This window comes from Corvus moneduloides, chromosome 15, assembly GCF_009650955.1.
Source record: "Corvus moneduloides isolate bCorMon1 chromosome 15, bCorMon1.pri, whole genome shotgun sequence".
NCBI lineage: Eukaryota > Metazoa > Chordata > Aves > Passeriformes > Corvidae > Corvus > Corvus moneduloides.
The window spans coordinates 11188626-11210659 of NC_045490.1; the positions used below are offsets into that span (position 1 = coordinate 11188626).

The 22034-nt window shown below is 46.8% G+C and overlaps 1 long non-coding RNA gene across 2 annotated transcripts; it reads left to right on the plus strand.

Annotated features, from left to right (window-relative positions):
* Positions 1–2288: 2288 nt before the first annotated feature.
* Positions 2289–20456, plus strand: LOC116451600. 2 transcript variants are annotated; one of them, XR_004243239.1, is made up of 3 exons: positions 2289–2462; positions 3433–3495; positions 19371–20456. It is a non-coding gene; the product is annotated as an uncharacterized LOC116451600 (long non-coding RNA). The 2 variants fall into 2 exon arrangements; XR_004243240.1 differs by lacking the exon at positions 2289–2462 and adding an exon at positions 2473–2799.
* Positions 20457–22034: the final 1578 nt, after the last annotated feature.

A 22034-nucleotide genomic window follows, 5' to 3' on the forward strand; every position in this document is an offset into this window, starting at 1 on the left:
ATTCTGCCCCTCTACTCTGCTCGTGTGACTGCACCTGCAGTGCTCTGTCCAGCTCTGGGGCCCCCAACATCAAAAGGATGTGGTGCTGCTGGAACAAGTCCAGAGGAGGCCACAGAGATGCTCTGATGGCTCTGGAGCCCAGCTGAGAGAGCTGGGGTTGTTCAGCCTGGAGAAGAGAAGGCTCCAGGGAGACCTTAGAGCCCCTTCCAGTGCCTAAAGGGGCTCCAGGAGCGCAGGAGAGGGGCTTTGGACAAGGGCCTGGAGTGACAGGATAAGGGGGAATGGCTTTGAATTGACAGAAGGCAGGATTAGATTAGAGATTGAAAAGAAATTCTCGACTGTGGAGGGGCAAGTACCTACTGGACAAGGTTGCCCAGAGAAGCTGTAGCTAGACCATCTCTAGAAATGTTGAAGGCCAGGTTGGAAGGGCTTAAAGCAACCTGATCTAGTGGAAGATGTCCCTACCCATGTGTGCTAGTTTGAAAACAAACCAGTGGGAGGCACCAAGTCAGAATAACAATTTAATGGAAATTAAAGAAAAGGAGAAAAAAAAAGGTAAAAGAAAACACTATCAAACTGACAGAGTCAAGGTACAACCTGACACCCTGTTAGGCAGGGTGGTGGTAGCAGTCTGGTAGAATGGTGGCTGCAGTCCTCTGAAGCAGTGATCCTGTAGTGAAACAGTCTGCTCTTCCTCTGGAAGTCCAGTGGTGGCTGTGTAGCTCCTGTCCTCTGGAAATCCAGTGGGAAGCCCGTGTCTCTGGTGTTCAGCCTCAGCTTATATCCACAATGGGATGCTTGGTTCCTCCCTCTGGGTGGAGCATCTCACAATGGGGTGATGAGTCATGAGGCCAAGTGTTGATTAGGCTCATTAACAGAAGATAGTTCGGAGGGAGTTATCTGTGAGTCATGCGGCAGGACAATGATGGGCCATTAACAGCAAGATAGTCTGGGGGGAGGAGGCAAGGAAACACTGCCCCACCTGGTTTCAACAGCTCATGGGGATGGTAATAGAATACACTGCAACCCAGGACACCATGGCAGGGGTTGGAATGAGATCACCTTTAACATCTCTTCCAACCCAAACCAGTCTGTGGCTTCTTGTAAAATCCCTGGTGCCTCTAGCAGCCTGTGTGCTGTGGTTTTTCTTACATTTGGGGTCATTCTTCTGAGCAGAGCCTGGGAGCAGCATTCCAGAAATCCTTGTGCAGAAACAAGTACTTCTGAGAAGAGAAAGAAAAAAACCCCAGAGACTGCACTGTGTAGAGCCAGTAGTTTCTGGAGATGGATGTCCATAGCTGCAGGGAAACAGTTTTCCTGCCTCACTTGCCTGTATGTCTTTCACCTCTCAGGCCAGCAAGTCTTACCTCCCTCACTTGACTCTCTAGATCAGCTTTACTTCGAGGCGAGGTAAATAATGAGTGATAAGCAGCAGCTGCCCAAGAACATCAGGTAATTGATTAAATTCCTGAAGAAAATGCCTTTAAAGCCTACAGTCATTGAGTGAGCATTCCTGGTAGCAGCTGTTGCCTCTTGGAGTGAGCAGCTGTGCAGGAGAGGTATTGCAGACCAGCTGAGGAGGATGTTCTTTGTTCCTACTAAGCACCTCTGAGAGCCCCAGCCTTTCTCCCCTTTGCTGTGTCGATGTTGGCTTTCTGCTAGAAGTGAGACTTCTTGAAGCATCTTAATTGTAACCATCTGGAGGGCTCTTTGCCCCTGGAGTGAACCAACTTAATTTCCTTTTGATTTAATTTAATTCATTAATTTTCTTAGCCATCAGAACTCTTCAGAGCTCTGATAGCTTTATCCAAGCCACCAGAGTTCATGTAGCTCCTGCTCTCAGTTGCAGAGAGGGTATCGGTCAGAGGGAGCTCTCCTGTTACGGGACTGCTGCTTTCCCATGAAGAACAACGCTCCCATCATCCCAAGTGCCTCCACTTCAAGTCCCAAGAGATAAATGACCCTTTGGGAGCTGGGTCTGCCATATCTACAGGGACTCATAGAATCGTTCAGGTGGGGAAAGCCCTCTAAAATCATTGAGTCCAACCATTTCCCCAGCACTGCCAAGCCCGCCACTAAACCTTGTCCCCAAGTGCCACATCTACATGTCTGTTAAACCCCTCTGGTCCCTTCGGTGACGAATCGAAGTGCTTCTTCACCTGTCCTACTCCAGGTCAGGGGAATACTGCGATCAGGCGTCTGGGGAAGAGATAAACTCGCTGTGTAGGAGGCGGGCTGGGGGAGTCCCTTTGCCCGCAGCCCAGGCGTGCCCCCGGCTCCAGGCCGGTCCCCCTGGGCTCCCCCCGCCCCGGCTCCCCCAGACCCTTCCCCGAGGGCGGCCGGCAGCCGAGGCCGCCCCTCCTTCGCCAGGAAAGGGAAAGCGAAAGCGGAGCGCGGTGTCACACGGAGGAGCGGGGCCGCGGCTGGAGTGGGGCTGGGGGCGACGGGCGACCCCGCGGGAGGTGAGCGGAGCCGGGAGCGGGCCGGGAGCGGAGCGGGCCGGGGAGTCCCGGGAAGGGTGCCGACCCCGACGGGTCTGGCAGCGGGGACGGAGGGAGCGGCTGCAGCCGGGTCCCTTCGCGGCCCCTCGGCGCTCCCCTTCTCCTCATCCTCCTCATCGGCCTCCTCATCCTCCCGCTCCTCCTCTCCGCGGGCAGGTACAAGCTCGGGAGAGGTACCTGCCCGTTCAGGGATGACCCCCCCCTCCGCCCCCCACCCGCACCGGTCCGGCCGCTGCCGGGTCCCGTCGTCTTCTGCGCCCCAGGGACTGGGTGTTGTGAGCTCCCGCTGAACTCGAAGGTAGTAAAATACTGGCTTCGATGTCCTAGACAAGCTGTGGATGCCTGTTCAAGGCCAGGTTGAATCGGGCTCGGAGCAACTTGGTCTAGGAGGTGTTCCTGCCCATGGCAGGGGGTTGGGACTGAACAAGCTTTAAGGTCCTGATCAACCCACACGATTCTGTGGTTCTGTGATTCTGCTTGTGGGGTTTCTTTGGTGCATGTGTTCCCCAAACTGCTGGAGAGCTGGTCACTGCTGCCTAATGCTCTGATGATTCAGTTTATCCCACAGCAAGTTCCTCTCTTCGAGTTTCTAGTTGCTTGTAATTCTGCCAGCTTTTGTTGTTTGAGCTGAAAATGTTCTGACCTGGGTGACTGCCTCAGCTTGGCTTTCCTTTCTATATTCATTTATTTTCTTCCATCCAAGAAGGAGGCAGGGACTGACCCTTGGCTCTCAGATGGCCATAGTTCTGGTGCCCTTTCCTTGGAACAGCACTGCCTGCCCAGCATCCTTCTTAACTCCAGCAAGGAATTTATATCTGGGAAGGGAGAACAGATTTTGCAAAGATCTGTTGCCCAAGCATAAGCTGATTTGCACAAATTATAATAAACTATAAATTTAATTTCCTTCTGTTCTGTCATGTATTGGTTGTAGTTCTGGTACACACTGCTGCTGGTGGAGCCAGAGTGTGAAGAAAAGGTCAGGAATCTGAAGAGGGTGAGTAATTAATGTGGGTTTAGCTCACACCATGGCATTGTGTGAGCTGGGGACTGGGATAAGGGGATAATGTTGAGGTTGGACTAAGACTACACTATAAGTTGCTGAGGATGGAGACCAGTGAGGACAGGGTCTCCCCACAGGTAGCTGCTGTGGAGCTCAGTGCCCCAGGCTTTACCCTGGCCTTGGCAGATGAAATTAAGTTTGTTCGTCTAGCAACTGCTGTGATCTTTGTTTTCCTTTTGAGAGCAGAGCCTTCAATATGTAGCAGCTGAGGCCATGCTTAGGACTTGCCTTTGCACCAGCCCAGCTTTAAGTTAGTGAAGAGCAAGTAACATCCTTCAGCTTCCCCTGCAAAGGGCTGCTGGAGCAGGCAAAAATGGGTGGTGCAGCTGGGAGCAGATCCACTACAGCTAAGGATGTGTTTGGAAAGGCAGGCTGTGTTCAGCCCATACTCATGCTGCTATGTGTTCATATGTTCACATTTGCTTGTTTTTAAACTGTGTGGTGGCCTCAGGCATGCACCTGGCCCAGGTAACCTGCAGCCACTGAGAGGGCTGGAGCCAAGCTATAGGGCCAGACAAACACTTTGGGCAGTGGCTGGGTGAAGGATGCTCAGGCATCCCTGTCCTAGGCTTGTGCGTATTGCTCAGGAGCTGGGATGGAGGGTGCTCTAGAAGCAGCAGTTGGAGCACTTGGCTGTCTCCAGAGCCGAGCCTGGTTGCAGGGTGCTTGGTGGTGATGGTGCAGGCAGGAGCAACACCTGAGGAGAAGCTCTTTCAGAACTGCTGAGTGGTCAGAGCAGCCACAGAGCTGATCTTTGGGTGTGTAAAGTGCTTGTTGATATCTTTTGGAAATTAGGTGGTGTAGGTCAGTCAGTAGAACTGGAAAATATTATTGTTACTGTGCTGTCTCAGATCAGGAAATGAGACTGCCGTGCCCAGCCCTGGCATTGCAGAAGAAGTATTCTGGCAGTGTGTATCTTGGAAGAGCTGGTGAGATGATGCAGTTTGTCTCTGAGCAGGGTTTTACCAGCACAGAGAAATCACCAGGCTTGGGCAGTTCAGAGAAACAGTGTAAGCAAGTGAGCACCCTTTGGCTGCTGCAGGGAATGCGGCAAGGAACAGCACAGACACATTGATGTTGCCTGTGTGTCTTGTAATGATCATTGGGGGATTTCAATGTTCAGAGTCTGCGTTTGTGACCATGGTTCTGTTGTTTCTCCATCAAAACCTTGCTCCCAAGGGAAACTACTTGAGCCCATTATGATTCTGTACCTAAAGATACAATTTCATCACTGGGAAAAGTGCATGAGCTCTGACACTGGAAATGCTGGCTAAGTATGGCCCATGGGTGCTTGTTCAGCTTATCAAGTCTTGGACACTGACACCAGTTTATGCTACGGAGAGCTGAGCACGCTGCACTGGGATCAGGGCACACTGGTGAAGAGCTAAATTTTCAGCTCTGTCAAGGAGCATCCTTCCTCCACTTCTCCCCCAGGAATAAGCCCAGACTTGCAGTCTCTTTCCCTTGCTGTATTTGTAACAGCAGTATTATCAGGGCTTTCAAAATTGCCCTGGGTACAGTGGGGGGGACAGTGCATAGGAGTCGTGGGTGGGGTTTAGTCTCTGTGTTGAAAACACCCAGGTGCCAGAACCCTCACCACAAATGCCCTTTCTTATCTTCTGCTTTCTGTTTTGCAAACATGCCACAGACTGGACTGCTTTTATGATTAACTTGCTGCTTCAAAGCAAATACTGTGTGCTAATACACACATAAAACTGGCTCTATTTCTGCTTTTTGCATTGAGGTGTAGATTTTTTGTGTAATAATCTGACTGGGTTACTTCAGAAAAGCCTTCAGAGCAGAAATGTTTATTCAAAACCACAGCTCCCAGCACACCAGCATGACCAACCTCTGTCCTGGCTGGCAGCCTGCAAGGGGGCCAGGCAGGAGTTCCCAGGACACCTCCAAAATAGGTCCCATGCAGCCAGCAGACTCCATGAGGATTTCTCCTGGTCCCTCCGTGCAGGCTGGGGAGGAGCAGGGACTCTGGAATTGTCCCAACGGCTCACAGCTCTCTGCCTCTAGAGCAATGCATCTCCATGGGTGGCTGCAGAAGTGCTGGCTCCCTCTGGGCTGTCACTCCCTGCCCTCTGCCAGATCCTGATCCAGCCATATCTCAGTGATCTAGAAAACTTCAAGGACTTTCATGCAAGTTGTAAAAACGTTTATCTTTGGTGATTATCCTTGTAATGTGTCCTCTCCTGGTGCTGCTCTCTGCCTACCCACCGCAACTGCTTCAACATCCATTTTGAGCTCAAGCTGAGTGTGCTATGCTCCACTGAGTCTTCACTGACTCTAAATCAGCTTCAAGTATCCCATTTAGCCCACAATACCTATGCAGAGTCAAGCGTGCCCCAAACTGTGTGACTGAAGGCAGCGTGTAGCCACAGCTCCACTCTCGGATGTGCAGGGCACCTTTAGCCATGTTCTCAGGGCTGAGGTAAGGTATCGGGTTTCCCGCAAAAGGGCATGGGAGGCGAGATTAGTGTGGGACAATGTGCTTTCTGCTCTGGGCTTTTGGCCATTCCTCAGCACATTCTACAAGAACCTCAGTTCTGCTGGGGAGTCCCGAGGTGTGGGGATGCACAGGACAGGGACCTTCCTGCCCCCCAGTGCTGATTCCAGTGCTCCCGCTGCAGGTAAATGCTTTTTTATTGGATGACTTCTCTTCTGGCCTGGAATTTCATAGGGAAGCCCACGTGAGGTGAGGCTGGAAGGAGGGGGTGGAAGGTATGTCCTGTGTGGAGGCGAGCTGTGCATTCCTCTGGGGACTGCAGAGGGCAGTGGCGCCCACGGGACCTGCAGGTGGCCCTGGGTGCTGGAGGAGCTGCCCCAAAGCAACCCAAGGCAAGCCGGGAGGAGTTCCCAAACCTCCACCTGTCAGCCCCTTCCTCACCCCCACCCCAGTTCCCAAAACCTAGACGTGGGTCCATTTTGGTTTTGTCCATTTTTTTTTCCTCTGGAAGCCAAAATCATCCTCCAGCAGTGGCTTTGAGCTGTTGGATGGGTGTTACATCTCCCAAGTTGGGGCCTTTCCACGGGTTGCAAGTCAAACCATTGGATTTACCCCTGTGTTGAGTTTATCCCCAGGGTTCTAGGTCAAGTTCAGGTCTGTGGTGTGACAGCAAAGACTGCAACATGGCTGAAACAAGAGATCTATAAAGACAGGAAAAACAGAACCGGCTTTGTCTCTGTGTCATTCTGGGAACAATGATGTGTGCCAGGCAGCTCTGCAGGGGTTCCTTTCATTCGTGGCCCTGGAGGCCTGTGGATATCTTTGTCAGTGGCTCTGGTTCACCAGGAGTTTCAGTCTCCTGCCTCATGTTTGTCATGGCTTGTTCTCACTCTGACACCCATCCCACCCTTTCCTGTCCCATTTTGAGCTGCAGCGGCTGCTGCACTTATCACTTCACAGCAGCTATGGAGACCTGCCAGACACAGCCCTATCCTGGAGGCAGCTCAGCTACAACAGCTAAAAAAAGCAAATACAGTAATTTTTTTGAATGCTCCAGGTTTTTCAATGAGTGTTATGGACCATTGTGGGAAAATCACTGTACACTGAGTGTAGGTAGTAACGTGTGGCCTGGAGGACCAGAGGAAACCTGGAGGGGGATTATTTGTAGAAGAGAGATGCAAACGAGGGGTTTGCAGGAGAGCAGAAGTGGGCTGGGTCTGGTAGAGAAACTGCAGGTGGATTTGATTGAAGAAACAGGCAAAGGAGATGTGAGGTGTCCTCCCTTGCGGAGCAGTTAAGCTGCTGCCAAAAGCACTCCGTTACTTCAGAGGAGTTTGAGTCAGTCCCGTTTGCCTTATAGAGCCTTTGCATTTATTTTAGCAAAATATGTCCACAGCTTATTCTGCCCAAGTAAACCTCTTGCAGCTGAAACCTTGTCGCTGGAGAAAAGGGAACGCCTTGTGTGACTTTATTGACCTTCATGGTTGTGGTGAAGAGCCTCAGGGCAGCCTCTCCTCTCTTTTTACCTCTTCCAGCTATTAGGAGGGACACTTTTGGAGAGAAAGTGGTTTCATGGCTGAGATGCTCTTGTTCTAAGTGAACCCTGCTTAAGGAGACTTGTACACTAGTTATACAACTTAAATGGTGCTCATCTCCTATACAATTAATACAGTGATTAAGCTGAGTAAAGCCCACATAACTGGCTTTCCCTTACAAACACCTTGTTTTCCGTCAGCAAATTAGCATGACTGAAGGGCTGCAAAACCAGTTTTCCCAGTCTGTTTCAGGGAAGGGATCGTCTTGAATACCATATTTTCATAGCACTGTTGAGTGGATCAGAGGTGGCTGCTGACTCCTGGACATGGCTCAGTAGCTTTGTCTGCTCATGGCTCCACAGATGAAACAGATTTTTCCTGTGCACCATCTGATGGTGGAAGGCACAGAACAGGAAGATTTGGAGCTGAAAAACTTTAAACTTCTGCCTTCTTTCCTCTGGGTTTCTCATAAGACCTATTGAAATGCCACCTAAAGCATTTACCTGGTGACCTCCATGTCCTGCAAATTTAAAAAAATGTCCTTCCTGGAGACAATTAAAATATTGCTCCTTCCTGGGGAATGTGGGCTGTGAGCCTTGGAAATTAAAGATGCACGGGTCCTGGGCTTCATCCTTCCCCAGTCCTGCTGAGCCATAATGCTGAGGGACAGGCTGCATGGTCCTGCCAGCATCGGTGTGTGGGTCTGGGCAGCCTGCTAATTACAGCCTGCTAGTTACCTGCTTGTCATTATTGAGGCAGTGACACCTGCTGATGGGAAGAACTGAACTGGCCTTTCTGGAAGCCTGAAATTGATTTTAATGTGGTGTCAATGTGCCTTTAATTTATTAGACTATCACTATCCTTGCCTGTCTGGACCAAGCCTGTGAAAAGCTGCAGGAATATGTGTCCTCAGGAGCCCAAATCCTGCTGCCATCCTTTATTTCTTGAGGGGTGATGTAATATTGTCATGGCATGAGGTTAGTGATGGTGGAGGTGGCTGGAGCCGATAAAGCTGAACTGGTTCTATGCCCCTGAATGAGAAGGGTAACTGCAAGCTCCAGAAAAGAAAGCAGGCAGGCATTTTAATTCCAAGTGAGTTATTTGCATGGGGCAATGTTCCTTTGCTGGGAGAGTGTTGCCACGTCTTCCAGCAAAGTCAGTGGAGGATGGACCAGTTCCCCCAGCCCTGTTTGCATCCTAGGCAATGCCGTGGCTGCTGCTCCCTCCGAGGGAATTTAACTGAGCAGTGGAGAAAACAACTGTGTTTGTGCTAAGATAATGCAATGAACAAGAGATAAGATAGAGAAATGGATTGTCTTATCTGCTCAACCCTTGGAGTTCAGCCCCCGGGAGAAGCCAGAATGGGTGCAGAGGAGGAGCCCAAGTCAGGGACAGTCCTGCTTGATTTCTCCTCTTCACTACCATACGCCAATTTTCTCATGCTCGTATTTTTCCCTCCCTTAGAGGAAAGAAAAGGCACAGCCAAAAGCCTTCTTGAGGAGGTCAGTAAACATGGCTGCAACCACTCCATTCTAAAAGTTGCTTTTTTGAAACAATAAACAGCACTGCATAAAATAGCTGACACTTCCCATGCAGCTGTTGCATCATCTTCCTCTGGACAAGATAAAATTGTAGTTTGGGACAGCCTGATGATAACAAGCATCAATATGGGAGGTCCCTCAGCACATAAAGGAGCTTTGGAGGAGCTGTCTCAAACAGAGCTTTAATTTATATCAAATACACAGTGCAGATAAAACCAGCTCCTGCTGTGCAGAAATCAGGGCAGTGACTGTCCCCCTGGGCTGGGCACTGGTGAGGCCACACCCCAAACCCTGGGTTCAGTTTTGGGCCCCTTGTGACAAGAAGGACATTGAGGGGCTGAAGTGTTTCCAGAGAAGGGCAACAGAGCTGGGGAAGGGCCTGGAGCATAAGTCTGATGAGGAGCAGCTGAGGGAGCTGTGGTGGGCTCAGCCTGGATAAAAGGAGGCTCAGGGGGGACCTTCTCACTCTCCACAACTCCCTGACAGGAGGTTGGAGCCATGTGGGGATCGGTCTCTGCTCCCAGGTAACAAGTGATAGAAAAGAGGAAATAGCCTCAAACTTGAGGAGGTTTAGGTTGGATATTAGGAAAAATGTCTTCACAGAGAGGACTACCAAGCCCTCTTTGGGCTCCTGAGGACACTCATTCCTGCAGCTTTTCATGGGCTTAGTCCAGACAGGCAAGGATAGTGATCGTCTAATAAATTAAAGGCCTGCATCCCTGGTGCTCATCCCTCCCATGCATCCAGCATTTTATTTGGAGCAGCCACTGTTTGCGGTGCCGAGTCACAGCTGTTATTTTAAGGCACTGACACCCCAAGTGAATTTCACAGCTGGGAAATTACTTTTATGTTTGCAGACAGGTTTGAGTGGTGAGCCATCCCTTTTCTCTTTGAAATCCCCTCTTTCCTGGTTGGGTGTAGCCTAAAGGAGATAGAGCAAAGTCCTGGTTTCACCCAGGTGGAGAGGAGCTTTGCCGCTACAGTACAGCCCTCCCTGTGGCTTCCTCTGCGGGAAGCACTCAAGATGACCCATAAGCTTTCCTCTTTTCTTTTGTGAGAAAAACATTCCCTAAGTGCTTTTCCTCCTGTTCAGCAGATTATTTAACTTGTTGATTCTTAGCCCATTTTACATGAGGTTTTGAGTTCTGCCCTAAGTACAGCATTCAGTGCCTGCTCCAGCAAAACCAGGCCTGTTTTTGATTGCAGAACGCATCAGTAGCCCAGGGTTTGTTTGTTGTTTGAGGAGAATGAAGGGTGCTGTTTCCCAGCCAGTATAAACTGGATTGAGACAGTTTTAGGAAAAAAGAAGTATATCTATTTGTTCAAGTATATCTTCCTCTGTAATTTATCTTGTCTGCTCTCCTTTGTTTAGAACCAAGAATTTACATGGAGAAAGGGACAAAAAAGACTATGTGAGTGTTCAGTGGTAGGATATTTCTCTGTTATAGTCATCAAACCTGCTTGATAATGTCTGTTCTTTTGCCTTGGAAACATCATGGGAAAGAGAAAAAAAAACCCTGGTGGCTAACACTATTTTTTGTGCAAGTAATACAGTTGGAGTATAGATAAGATTTTGGATTGGGAGTTGTGTCTGTAACTGTTGCTCACTGTACACTGTGGGCTGTAGGAGTCCTGGTCCTGGGTCTCCATGTCAAGGCAGAGGTACACTGTTCCCCTTCTCCCTGTGCCTTGCTTTCCATTAGAGGGCATTTGGGCTGAACAGGAGCATCCAGCTCTTCATGACAGCTAGAGACACAGAGTCAGGCTTGCTAGACCACCTTGTAAATACACTCAAGCTCAAGGCTGGATGACTTGGCAGACCTATGTGTTTCTGACCCTGAGCATATCTAGGATGAGTTCTGCCTTCCCAATGTGCTGTACTGGCTCCATCACTGGAGTCAGGCTGGTGCTGCTGGTGCAGGTTGGGCACAGGTGTTGGCTGCACTGGGCTGGGGACTCTTGGGCTATTTTGAGCCTGATGAAGGTGAACCCAAGAACATGACTGTATTATGGCCTTGAGCAGGAAGGATTGTAGCTTTCAAGTGAGTTTTTTGTTTGTTAGGGCTTGTAATGTTGACATATTTGATTTGGACCTATTTGCAAAAGTGTCTGGTTTCCTCCTGGCACTAGCATTTCTAAGGACAGATTGCATTGCAGTGCAGAGATAGCCCTGAGGACCCGAGTCTGTGTTAGCAGAAGCTTTCCTTTGTTAGTGTTGTGTTCTTGGAAGACACACCCTGCTAAGGAAAGAAAAATCGAAGATTAAAAAAATAGGAGCAGTATTCTGTGTTGCCTTTAGTTCTGGTTTGAAGCTGATCAGCAAATGTAAAAGTTGGAGAGGGTCTCCTGACAAGGGCCTGGAGTAACAGGACAAGGGGCAAAATGGCTTCAAACTGGCAGAGGGCAGAGGTTTATTGAATATATACAAGAAATTCTTCCTTGAGAGGGTAGTGAGGCATTGGCACAGGTTGCTCAGAGAAGCTTGGAAGTTCTCAAGGCCAGGCTGTATGGGGCTTGGAGCAATCTGGTCTAGTGGAAGGTGTCCCTGCCTATGGAAGGGGGGTTGGAACATGATGAGCTTTAAGATCCCTTCCAACCCAAACCATTCTGTGTTTATGCCACTTTGATGATGATGAAAGCACAGAGAGCTGGCAGGAGGCAGGTGAGGTGATAAACCTGGGGTTACTGGTGCTGGGTCATTGATTCCTGCTCTCATGATCTGGTTGTTACTGGGGCTGTATCTTGAAGTATGTAATCAAATCCTCTATAGTTTCAGTGTAACTTGGGAAACCTAGCAATAAGGGAATGAGAAATAACTCAGTGCATGCAGGGTGCTGGAGCTATTTGTTTGTGCCTGTAACACAACAGGCCAGCAGAACCCCAGTGCTGTCACTGTCACACCAGCTGTGCTGTGGAAGCCTGGACACAGAGGCTGCTTTAAGCAAGAATGAGACACCCCAGGAATAAATCCTGTGGTGTGAAGGAACAAACCCAACCTCAAGGATCAGGGTTACCGTGTTGGGGAGTGTCCATGGTGGCTTTAAACCTGCCGGGGTGGGGAGCCATGCAAAGGGTCACTGTGCCATAAATAGGGAACTACGATGTGCTGTGTGAACCTTGAGTCATCAGAATGTAAAATATTGCTTCCCGTAGATCAGGGTGAAGTAGCAGAGACATGCAGAGCTGAGGGGTGAACAGGCTGGGGCAGGGAGGGCACTGTTTTGGTGTGGTCTGGATAAAGAAACAACTCAGCCCAAAGCGAGGTACAAATGTGTACCCATGTGCAAGAAAATGGCAAAGCTAAAGTACTTTACTACTCACAGAAAGCTGCAGCAGTGTTTAACCCACTGAAAATTAAAAATACCACCAAGGGAACTCTTCTGAAATGAAAATAATGGCTGCAAGTAAACAGCTTCATCAAAAACTCAGGTTTTTGCTAAAAATCCCCCAGATTGGCAGGAAAGTTTTGGCTTGTCCTTGTGCTTACACAGTGAAGTGAGCAGAGTGCTTCATAGCTGATTAGTTGCAGCCTGAAAGCAATCATAATTTTGGCTTCTGGACTGCATACAAAAAAACTTACTCTGATATCCAGGTATTATAAAATAAACTCATAAAAATTTGAACCATCTTGCTAAATGAATTGTGTTGTAAAGCATGATAAGTTGCTAATGGAGATGTATTTGATTTAATTATGATTATTTAACAAACCTGGCTAGCACTTTAGGTTTGCAGTTGTGTTACAGCCAGTATTTCCTAGAGTTATTTAAATAAATTAGCTTTAATTTAATTTTACTAGTTTAACCCTGTAATAACCATTCCAGTTGCCATGTGAAGCATCTTTTCTGTCCCAGACTCCAGTGACAGGAAGCAATGATCCAAGAAATTCTGACTTCTAGGCAGTGAGGGGGAAATAAAGCCCACTGTTTTAAGTCTCTAACAACCTGTGCAACATAATAAATTCAAAAAGGGATATTCATCTGGGACACCTCCTGAGGTACTTAGCTGTCGATTTTTGCCTCTCTCATTTTTTTCCAGAGCATCACTCTTTCCTGGTTTGGTGCTTATTTTGCATCAAGCATTGTCTGCAGAGGAATTATGCAGCCAACACTCACGCTTGGCACCTAAGTGCTTCCCACGGTTCCAGCTCTCCTGAACCACTCACAACCTTTGTGGTTTCACATCTTCAGCCCTTTTCACCTGAACCTCTCCATAATTGTTAATGTGCAACTGTAGGCTAGGAAAAATGTCAGTATTACTGATTTAGAGGTAATGGATGTACAGGAGAGAGAGGAAAAACAAATAGTGGCACATTTCCTGTTCCTAATCTGCCTTAAGCACCATTTGTGCTTCCTGTTCATGCACAGCAGTTGCCCTAATGACCTTGGTGGTATTATTGATTCAGATGATTAAGGTGAATCAAATTATCAGAGTTTCTTAGGTAGATAGCCAAGCAGCTGAGGTTTTTCTATACTCTCAGCCTTCGTTTGTTGTTTTAATTTAACTGCTTGAATAAATCAAAGCTCAATTAAGGTGATAATAGATATTCAGGTGTTCCTGAGATGAAGCGTTATTCCTACAGGAATTCTCAGAGTTGAAAAGAAGTGCTATGTGACATGGGAAGAATGGGATGGGAAGCTTTTGGGCATGCAGACATACACGTGCTCCACAAATGGGAACTGCTAGCTGCTCGTCCAGCAACCCCAAGGAACAAGCTGTTGCCCAGCATGTCTTGCCTGCAGATGTGGCAACTATTTGGAAACTTCTGGGAGTTGTTGGGAATTTCTAACAGGAGCTGATGCTGAGCGCATCAGAGGAAGCACAAGAAATGCCTGGGGTTCTTCAGAATCAGGAGTTTGGGCCATGTTGGTGTCACCGAAACTGTGGGAAAAAAACAAAAAAGCCCTCCAACAACATTTTTAATGTTAGAGAGTCAAGGCATTACTTTATTCTCTGGCCAGGATATTGTTCTGGCCAGGATGTACCACAGAAATCATCTCATCCACACATAGCTGGGGTGTTATAAACATATATTATAGTATTGGCTTCTCGCAAAGTATTAAAGTAGATATTATATAATGTTAGAAATGCTTTTTGCTGTGTGGATGTAGTTTTCTCTCGTTTTAGCAAGAATGTTAGCAAGTGTGAGCAAGTAAGATAACCTCCGAGCGAGCAGAGGATGAGGCCCAAGGAGCTGCTAATCAACACTTTGTCCAGAGAACAAAAGGGCCCAAAGGCTACTCCGCCCGGAGAACGGGTGGCCAGGAGGGTCCAAGAGCCGCTATCACTGCTCTGCCCGGGGGGCAAAGAGGCCCAAAGCTGCAATCAGCCCTGACTCTCTGAGGAATTAAGAGATCCACCCTACCATCGACTCTTACCTAGCGGGCCCAACCCCAAGAATCAAAAGAAATAAAACCACAAGGCCGAAGACTACGCATGCTCTAAAAAGGTGGACCCAAAGAGTGGCCATGCAGATCAATTCCTGGAAAAGTTTTAATATGAATAGAGAACAGACAGTAAAAATGGTATAAAAAGGACTCACCTCGGGCATCAGGCATGCTCTTGGCAGAGCGCCAAGGCATCTGGCCGTTATCCCTTTGCTTTATTTTATGTGTCTCTTATTGTCTTTATATTAAACTCTTTAAATTCTAACAGGATAGTGAACCTCGTTTTTCACATGGGGTGTGCAGAGAGAATCATTCCATGACACATAACATTACTAGGTTTTTCAGATCTTTAATACAGGCAAAACTCATAGAAACTAATTGGGTCAGTGTTCATTGGTCTCAAGTTGTGTAGTTCTTAGTATTTGATCTCCTATTGGATCCGGATTTCTTCGCTTCTGATGTTAATTAGAATTAGATTCCTTGATTTTCTTATCTCTATTTCCTCCTCTTTTCCAGAGGAGATGTCTCCAGTTCTGCCAGAGTCTGGAGTAAATGTTCATAGATGGCCGCTGATGTTCTGTTGATGGCCTTATCTCGTTGGGGCTACTCCAGTCTGTTGAAATGCTAATCCCATCAGGCCTCACCTAGAGAAACAATGCCCTAGAAAGAAGCTTCAGTTCCCTTCCCCTAGGGCAAATGTGAACAAACCTGGCTAAAGTCACATACAAAAATTTTTAAACTGGTATGTTTTCCAACACTGGCACACACAAGGATTGTAAGCTTCTAGATCCACCAAAAATAGAAACAAGCCTGCTAGGGATGCAGGAAAACGTCCGTATGGGTGTTGGATCAAGCCCATATGGCAAAGTGCTACAGATAAAGGAGCAAATGCTGTGAAGCTGGTGGAGGCTTCCAGCAGTGCACTGATTCCCTAACTCACTTGCTGGCATTTGTAATCCTGGCAGGTAGCACCAAAGGCATGTTTCTGTGGTTAACTCCTTTTATGTGTGCCATTTCCCGTTTCTGATTAATTGTTCTCATGGCATTGCCTGGGAATCGCCTCTTAATTTCTTCTGTGCCTTCAGAACTTCACAGCTGAGGTCACACTGCTTGTGTGGTGCTCTCTCTGAGCAATGGCTTCATCTCATCCTTACTGCCATCTGTACCCTCACCAGGTGTCTGGGCTTTTCTAGAAAACAGGAACTTTGGAATTGTGTTTGCTCTTGAAAAATGCTGCAATTAACATTTTAAGGTCACCAGATAATAAGGGAGAAGCATGGAGTTTACTCCAAATGATAAAAATCCATTTGGAGCTTTCCTGTGAGAGTATGGCATCATGTGATTTCTCCACGGTTGCATTTTGATTAAAACCAAGGAAACTGAAAATATGAGTCAACAGTTTATCATGCATTAGGGCTGACTCAGCTGTTTCTAAGGACTGCAATAACTGCTGGCTGTGTGCCCTGTCCTTCCTGCAGCCCTGCCCTGCCTGGGGGCAGCAGGAGCTCACCAGGAACTGAACCTGAGTCAGTAACTTGAGGGGCCAAAATGTGACTGAATATTGTTCCCTCAGGGTGGTGAGGCACTGGCACAGGTTGTCCCAGCAGCACCGGTGCCTCCAGCCTGCCCCTAGCCTACACTTGGTGCTTTGTTAGTGAACAAGAGTGGACGATTAAAGAGGTCAGCTGTCCCCTGTTGTAAAGCAAGCATGGACAATGTGATATTTGCATTCGTTTGACTTGCACCCAGGACCCTTGTGTAGACCTTGTGTACCACAGGGTTCACACTGGGGATCTGTAGGGCTGTCAGTGAATGGAGCCTTCTGTGCTTGGCAGGATGTTGTTGGTGTATGGGGGGTTGTCTGCTCACAGCACCCCTGCACTAACCTCCCACAGTGTCATTTCCTCTGCCTTCCCCTCCACATTCAATAACTCAGAGCCTTGGCATGTATCAGGTGCTGGGTGAAGTCCTCAGCAGGAGGGAACCCAGCACAAGCTCAACAATGAGTGTAAAAAACAGGGATGGGAAGAAAAATAGAATCCTAAAGTCCCATATTGAAAGGGATCCCAAGAATCATCTGGTCCAACCTTTCTTGGCAAAAGCACTTTCTAGACAAAATAACCCAGCACCCTGTCCAACTGAATAGTAGACATGTCCAACGTTGGAGAATCCATTGCTCCCCTGGGGACATTATTCCAATGGCTGATTGTTGTTATTGTGAAATGTTTTCCTCCTCTGACTAAAAAGAATCTCCCCAGGAGTAACTTGTACCCTTTGTCTTTTCCATGTGACTCTTTGTAAAAAGGGAGTCTCCATCTCCTTTGTAGCCACTCTTGAAATACTGAAGTATGGTGCTAAATTCTCCTCCGGGATCTTCTTTTCTCAAGGCTGAATAACCACAGTTGTCTCAGCCTTTCCTCTTGCAGCAACTTTCCAGTACTTGGGTCATCTTAGTGGCCCTTTTCTGGACCCTCTCCAGCTTGTCCACATCTTTGTGGGGACCACACTGAAGAGAGTGTTCCACATATGGTCTGGCATGCATTGAGTAGAACGGGTTAATGACTTTTTCTTCTGTTTTGGTGATGCCCTTGACCCCAAGACCTTGCTTTCAGTCCACAAAGCAGGTACCCAGCAGAAAGCTGCCTGGGAACTGCCTTCCTATGGGGATGCATCCAAATCCATGCCCTTTTAGCTCTGGAGGGGCTGTTTGCTCTGTAGAGTTTTTGATGGGCTCTTAGTAAATACAGCAGGTCCCCCCTCCCTCCCACCCTGCTCCACCCACCTGGGAACTGGCACCGGTCATAAGAACTGCTGCAACTGGCCCAGGCAGATAGGAATGATGCCAAGGCTAGATGCCTGCTGGTTGACCCAGGAAGAATAAAAATGTTGAGTCAGGATGGAGAAAAAAACCCAAACACGTAGTTGGAAAAAGTTCTGAAGAATCACGCAAATAAGGTCTGAGAACTTGGCCACTGCACAGCAGCAGTGCCAAAAATAGCTGTGAATGCAGGGCTGGTGGTGAGCAAAGCTGCAGAGAACTGTGGCGGATGCTGCTGCTGCAGTGTGAAGAGCAGGGGGTGACAGGAAGAAAATGATGGCACAGTTCTTGGTGAGGGCTCAGTTTGCCTTGAGGAATTAACCTATTTTAACATTTTGCATGTTTGAAAGTCTACTTGCATTTGTTGGCTTGTATTTAGATGGACTTAAAAGGAGTTTCCATCAACTTTAAAAAGAAACAATACCATAAGAAAATGAAACACAATCTTCACAGGAAATTTCAACATAGTGACTGTGACTCAACTTATTAATATTAGCCATGTTATGTCACTGTTGGTCTCGATGCTTTCTCTTTATCTTGCCTTATGAGTGTGCTACTGGGCATTAATGGAGAGAAAAGAATTTGTCAGGTACAAAGCTGAAAATCCAAATGGTTAGTGGTCACCCTTTCCATATACAGCAAAAAAAGGGTCTCCACTGAGTCCTGCTCTGGGAGCAGTCACCCACCTTAATATTGAAACAGGGAAGGGTGCCTTGGGAATCAGGGGTTCATCCCTTGGCAACAGTCTCACTAGTGATCAGGAATGTCCACGGGGTAGCTCCAAGATTAATTAAAGGTTAAATAGATTGTGTTATGAGTGATGTAGCCTGGGTAAGGACTCTGGCCACAGAAGCAGGGTCAGGAAGTGCAAAAATTACTTAGAAGGTTCATGGCTTGATGGTAGCTCAGATGGACACAGGTCATGGTCAGGCTGAGCAAAAATTAAATATATTCATTCATTTCAATAAGACAGCTGTCCTTTGTGCTGTTTGTTGGGTTGGGTTTTTTTGTTTTTTTTTTAATAAACACAACTGAAATGTTTTATTTTGATTTTATATTTATATGGGGTGATTTAAGCAAAATTCAAATGTACTTGTGGGGAATTTCCTTTTCATTGAATTCATGTTTTCTAGGCCAAAAATGCTGAGATGAGAAAGTTCCAAACAAGTCCTGTTTCAAAATTTGTTTTAGTTACTCGAGACAAATAATGCTCTGCACATTGAAGTATTTGATTTCAACTTGTTTAATGACATAACTGAGTGACTCCTGTATGTTCATGTGTTTTTCACTGTCACCAGCACTGGCAGGTTACGAGGTGCAGGTGACAGAGACCATGCGAATTATGCTGTTTATATAATTTTCTATGCCACCAGCCACCCCTGTTGTCCAGAGAAATTCAGCCTAAGTATGGTCTGAAGCCTTGTAAATACAGGATACCAGTGCAGCTCTTCCCAGGACAACGCATGAGTCAGTCTCAGGGGATCATAACTGGCTGAGAAGCAATCAGGCTTCTGCAAGGGCTTTCCTGGAGTTGACATCAGCTATTTCCAGCCTCCTTGTTTTGTAACTGACAGAGGAACTACTTTAACCAGGAAAAAATAATAGTTAAAAAGAAACTATACTATATACTTTGTTCACCCTGTGGCTGAGAAAAGTCCATCTGCTGTCATCAGCCATTTTTACAGGTCCAAGTCTTGAAGGCTGTCCTTTCTATGGCAGGTGTATTGACTTGCAACTCTAAACATTTTGTGTAGATAAATAAGTTATTAAATAAGAATATGGGTCATTCTGATATAGCCAGAATAAGGTTGTGAGATGGGAGGGTGTAGACAGACATGCCAGTGGCAGAAATGCTTTATAAAGTATATCACAGGTGAAGTGCTATCAGGTGCCTTGAAGTCAGTGTTTTAAAAACAGATAAGATACAGATTCAGATACACACACAACACTTGCAGGGAGACTGAGTATAAGCACATGAAGAAATGGATACACTTTGTTGAAGAAGGAATACTTTCTATAAGCTGATCTAGAAATACAGTGATAATCAATATGTTAACGTTGTCCTTTTCCTTACAGCTCTTGATACATGGATTATGGTTGGAAGAGGCAGGGGATGAAGGCAAGGCTGGGAAATCCCGCCTCTTGGAAGCAGGGATGTGCTTCTCATGGAGCAGCAGTTGACTGTCTCCACACCCAGCAGCTCTGGCTACAGATGGCCATGGGAGAACTCTCACTGGGGTGTCTGAGGTGACAAGAGGACACCACAGGGAAAAGTGGAATAAAGATGTTTGAATTAGTTCTGAATTTGAGTGGAGGTTTACAGCCATGGCTTTGCAACTGGTGAAGATTAAGATCTTAATTTCCTGTGCATTCTGCAGCCAGAATACAACCCGTGTCTGCTCTGTAAGAGCTCTGGAAATGCCAGCATGCCGGGTGTGTGAGAAGTGGATTCATTTTGATGGAACCAGCCATCCACCTTGATACTCAGCTGTGCTGGGGTGGGATGAAGGACACTTTACACCTTACATCATCTCGCTCTTGGAGATTTTGGCCTTGCTCACACTCCTGTTACCACTTGATTTATCTTCACTGATGTGCAGACACCAACCCTACCAAGACCATTATCAGACAATCTCTGGATTCCACTGGCCAAATGCTTGAAGGCAGGAGTCCGCAGCAAGGGCTTCCCTCTACCTGATAGTAAATAAAGCCCAACCTCTGCTGAATTAATTCATCTCAGTTTAATCCCTGTGTTGAGAAGGTCTCTGCCTTCCTGGAACCACCTGATGCATTAGAAATTGGATTTTTTATTAATTAGAAAAATAGATCATATATTCCCATAGGCCCATGGGGACATGAGTGTCTACATTGTGTCTTAATTATCTAGCCTTCTGGGGCTGTTACATTTTTTTAAGGAGGTTTGAACCAGGGATCAGTGGATCAGTTCTCACACCAGGCTTTGGTTCTTCACTTAACTGTGCAAGTCCATATAGATTTATTATCCTAAAAATAGAGTACTATACCCTAGTCAGATATTATCTAGAGATTATTTGGCTGCTGCACTGAAAATTAAATTAAGGGTGTTAAAAAGGAATTTAAATAAAACAAGTTTTGGAAAAGGAGAATACCTATTTTAGTAATTAAAGTGTCCTCAAAGATGTTGGCAGGAGTCATTTCTCCTTTGTACATGTAACACATTGATTCACATATGCCATTATAACATATGCTCCTTTCAAGCTGAGTATTATACTGGGATACAGCAAAAGTCACATTTAAGATAGTAAACTGAAGGAAACCCTATTTTGTATTGCATGAAATGCACCTCTGGAATTTTGAGTTCTTCTTTTCTACATCTGTAAAATACCTTTATAGAAGGTAAGATGGCTGATGAGCTAAAAAACCCCAAAGAACTAAGAAAAGGGAAAAAAACCAAGAAAAACCCCTGTGGCTGTGGTATGTTCATTTCATGTTTGTGGTTAATATTTCCCAGGCTGCTTCAAAGTGAGGGTAAGCTCAGTCATCACACCACCTCTTGCCAGAGTCCACTGGTGTTTCTAAATTATTCTGATAAAAGACTGTGAAAAATGAACCTGTGGTAAATTGCATCATCCTTGTGTTTTCAGATGGGGACACAACACAGAACCTGTGTGTTCAGGTCACCCTCAGTTGTACCCCCACGGTGGATGCAATCCCATGTGTTCTGCTGTGATTTACCTGAATGTCCCTGCATTTCCAGCTGTGCAGCTTTCCTCCTTTGCACTAGAAATCTTGCATCAGCTCATTGTTATGGAGATACAAGATTTCTCTTTGATGGAAGGAAAAAAGCTGCTCACGGTGGAAGTCCCCAGCCACTGATCATAGGACCCCCAGTGGTTCCTAGTGTTCCAGTGGTGTGAGGCTTTGAATGGGAGACTTTGAAGTGTTCGAGGCCTGGTTGGACAGGGCTCTGAATCAACCTGGTCTAGTGGAAGGTGTCCCTGCCCATGGTGGGGGGTTGGAATGAGATGGTCTTTAAGGTCCCTTCCAGCCCAAACCATTTTGTGGTTCTATGAAGCAGCTGATGGCTGAAAATGTGAGTTACAAATTGGTACTGAGGAAACACTTGCAATAGAACAGCCTCTCCAACCATGTCTTTAAACAAAGTACATCACCACAAGTTACTATAGGAAGAAGTGGGGAGTCCCTGCTTGGCAGAATTGTTAGAAATTAAACCAAGCCCAGACTCCGTGGGTGTAGCTGGGTTTGCTGGCTGTTGTGGTTCTGGGGTATATTTAAGTGGTTTGTTTATATGTAAATATAAGAAAGCAGAAACATAAACCCGTCTTTGTATTTGGCTATTCTAAAATAAACCCACAACCACATATTTTGAGGGAGGTAATGCAGATGCTACAACCACATCAAGCATGAGTATCCCTGCTGGCAGCCTGCTGGTTTTGCATGGGAGGGAAAATTCTCTTTTAAATCAGAAGTGCCTCATAAATCAGCCCCCCACATGATGGCGTGTTTCCATCAGCCTCATACCCTGGGCAATCTGGGGTTTGGCTCCAAACTCTCACTTTCCCACCCATTATAAAGCAGGAGTGATCGTGCATGAAAGGAGGTGCCTGGATGTGAAACCGGCTGAGAAATATCCCAGTCACTTCTCTTTTCCCATCAGTAGATATTGCTTCAGTTCCCGTTTCCTAATACTGCCTCTTTCACTGTCTCCATGTCCTCTTCCCAGTTGCTTGTCAAGGATTT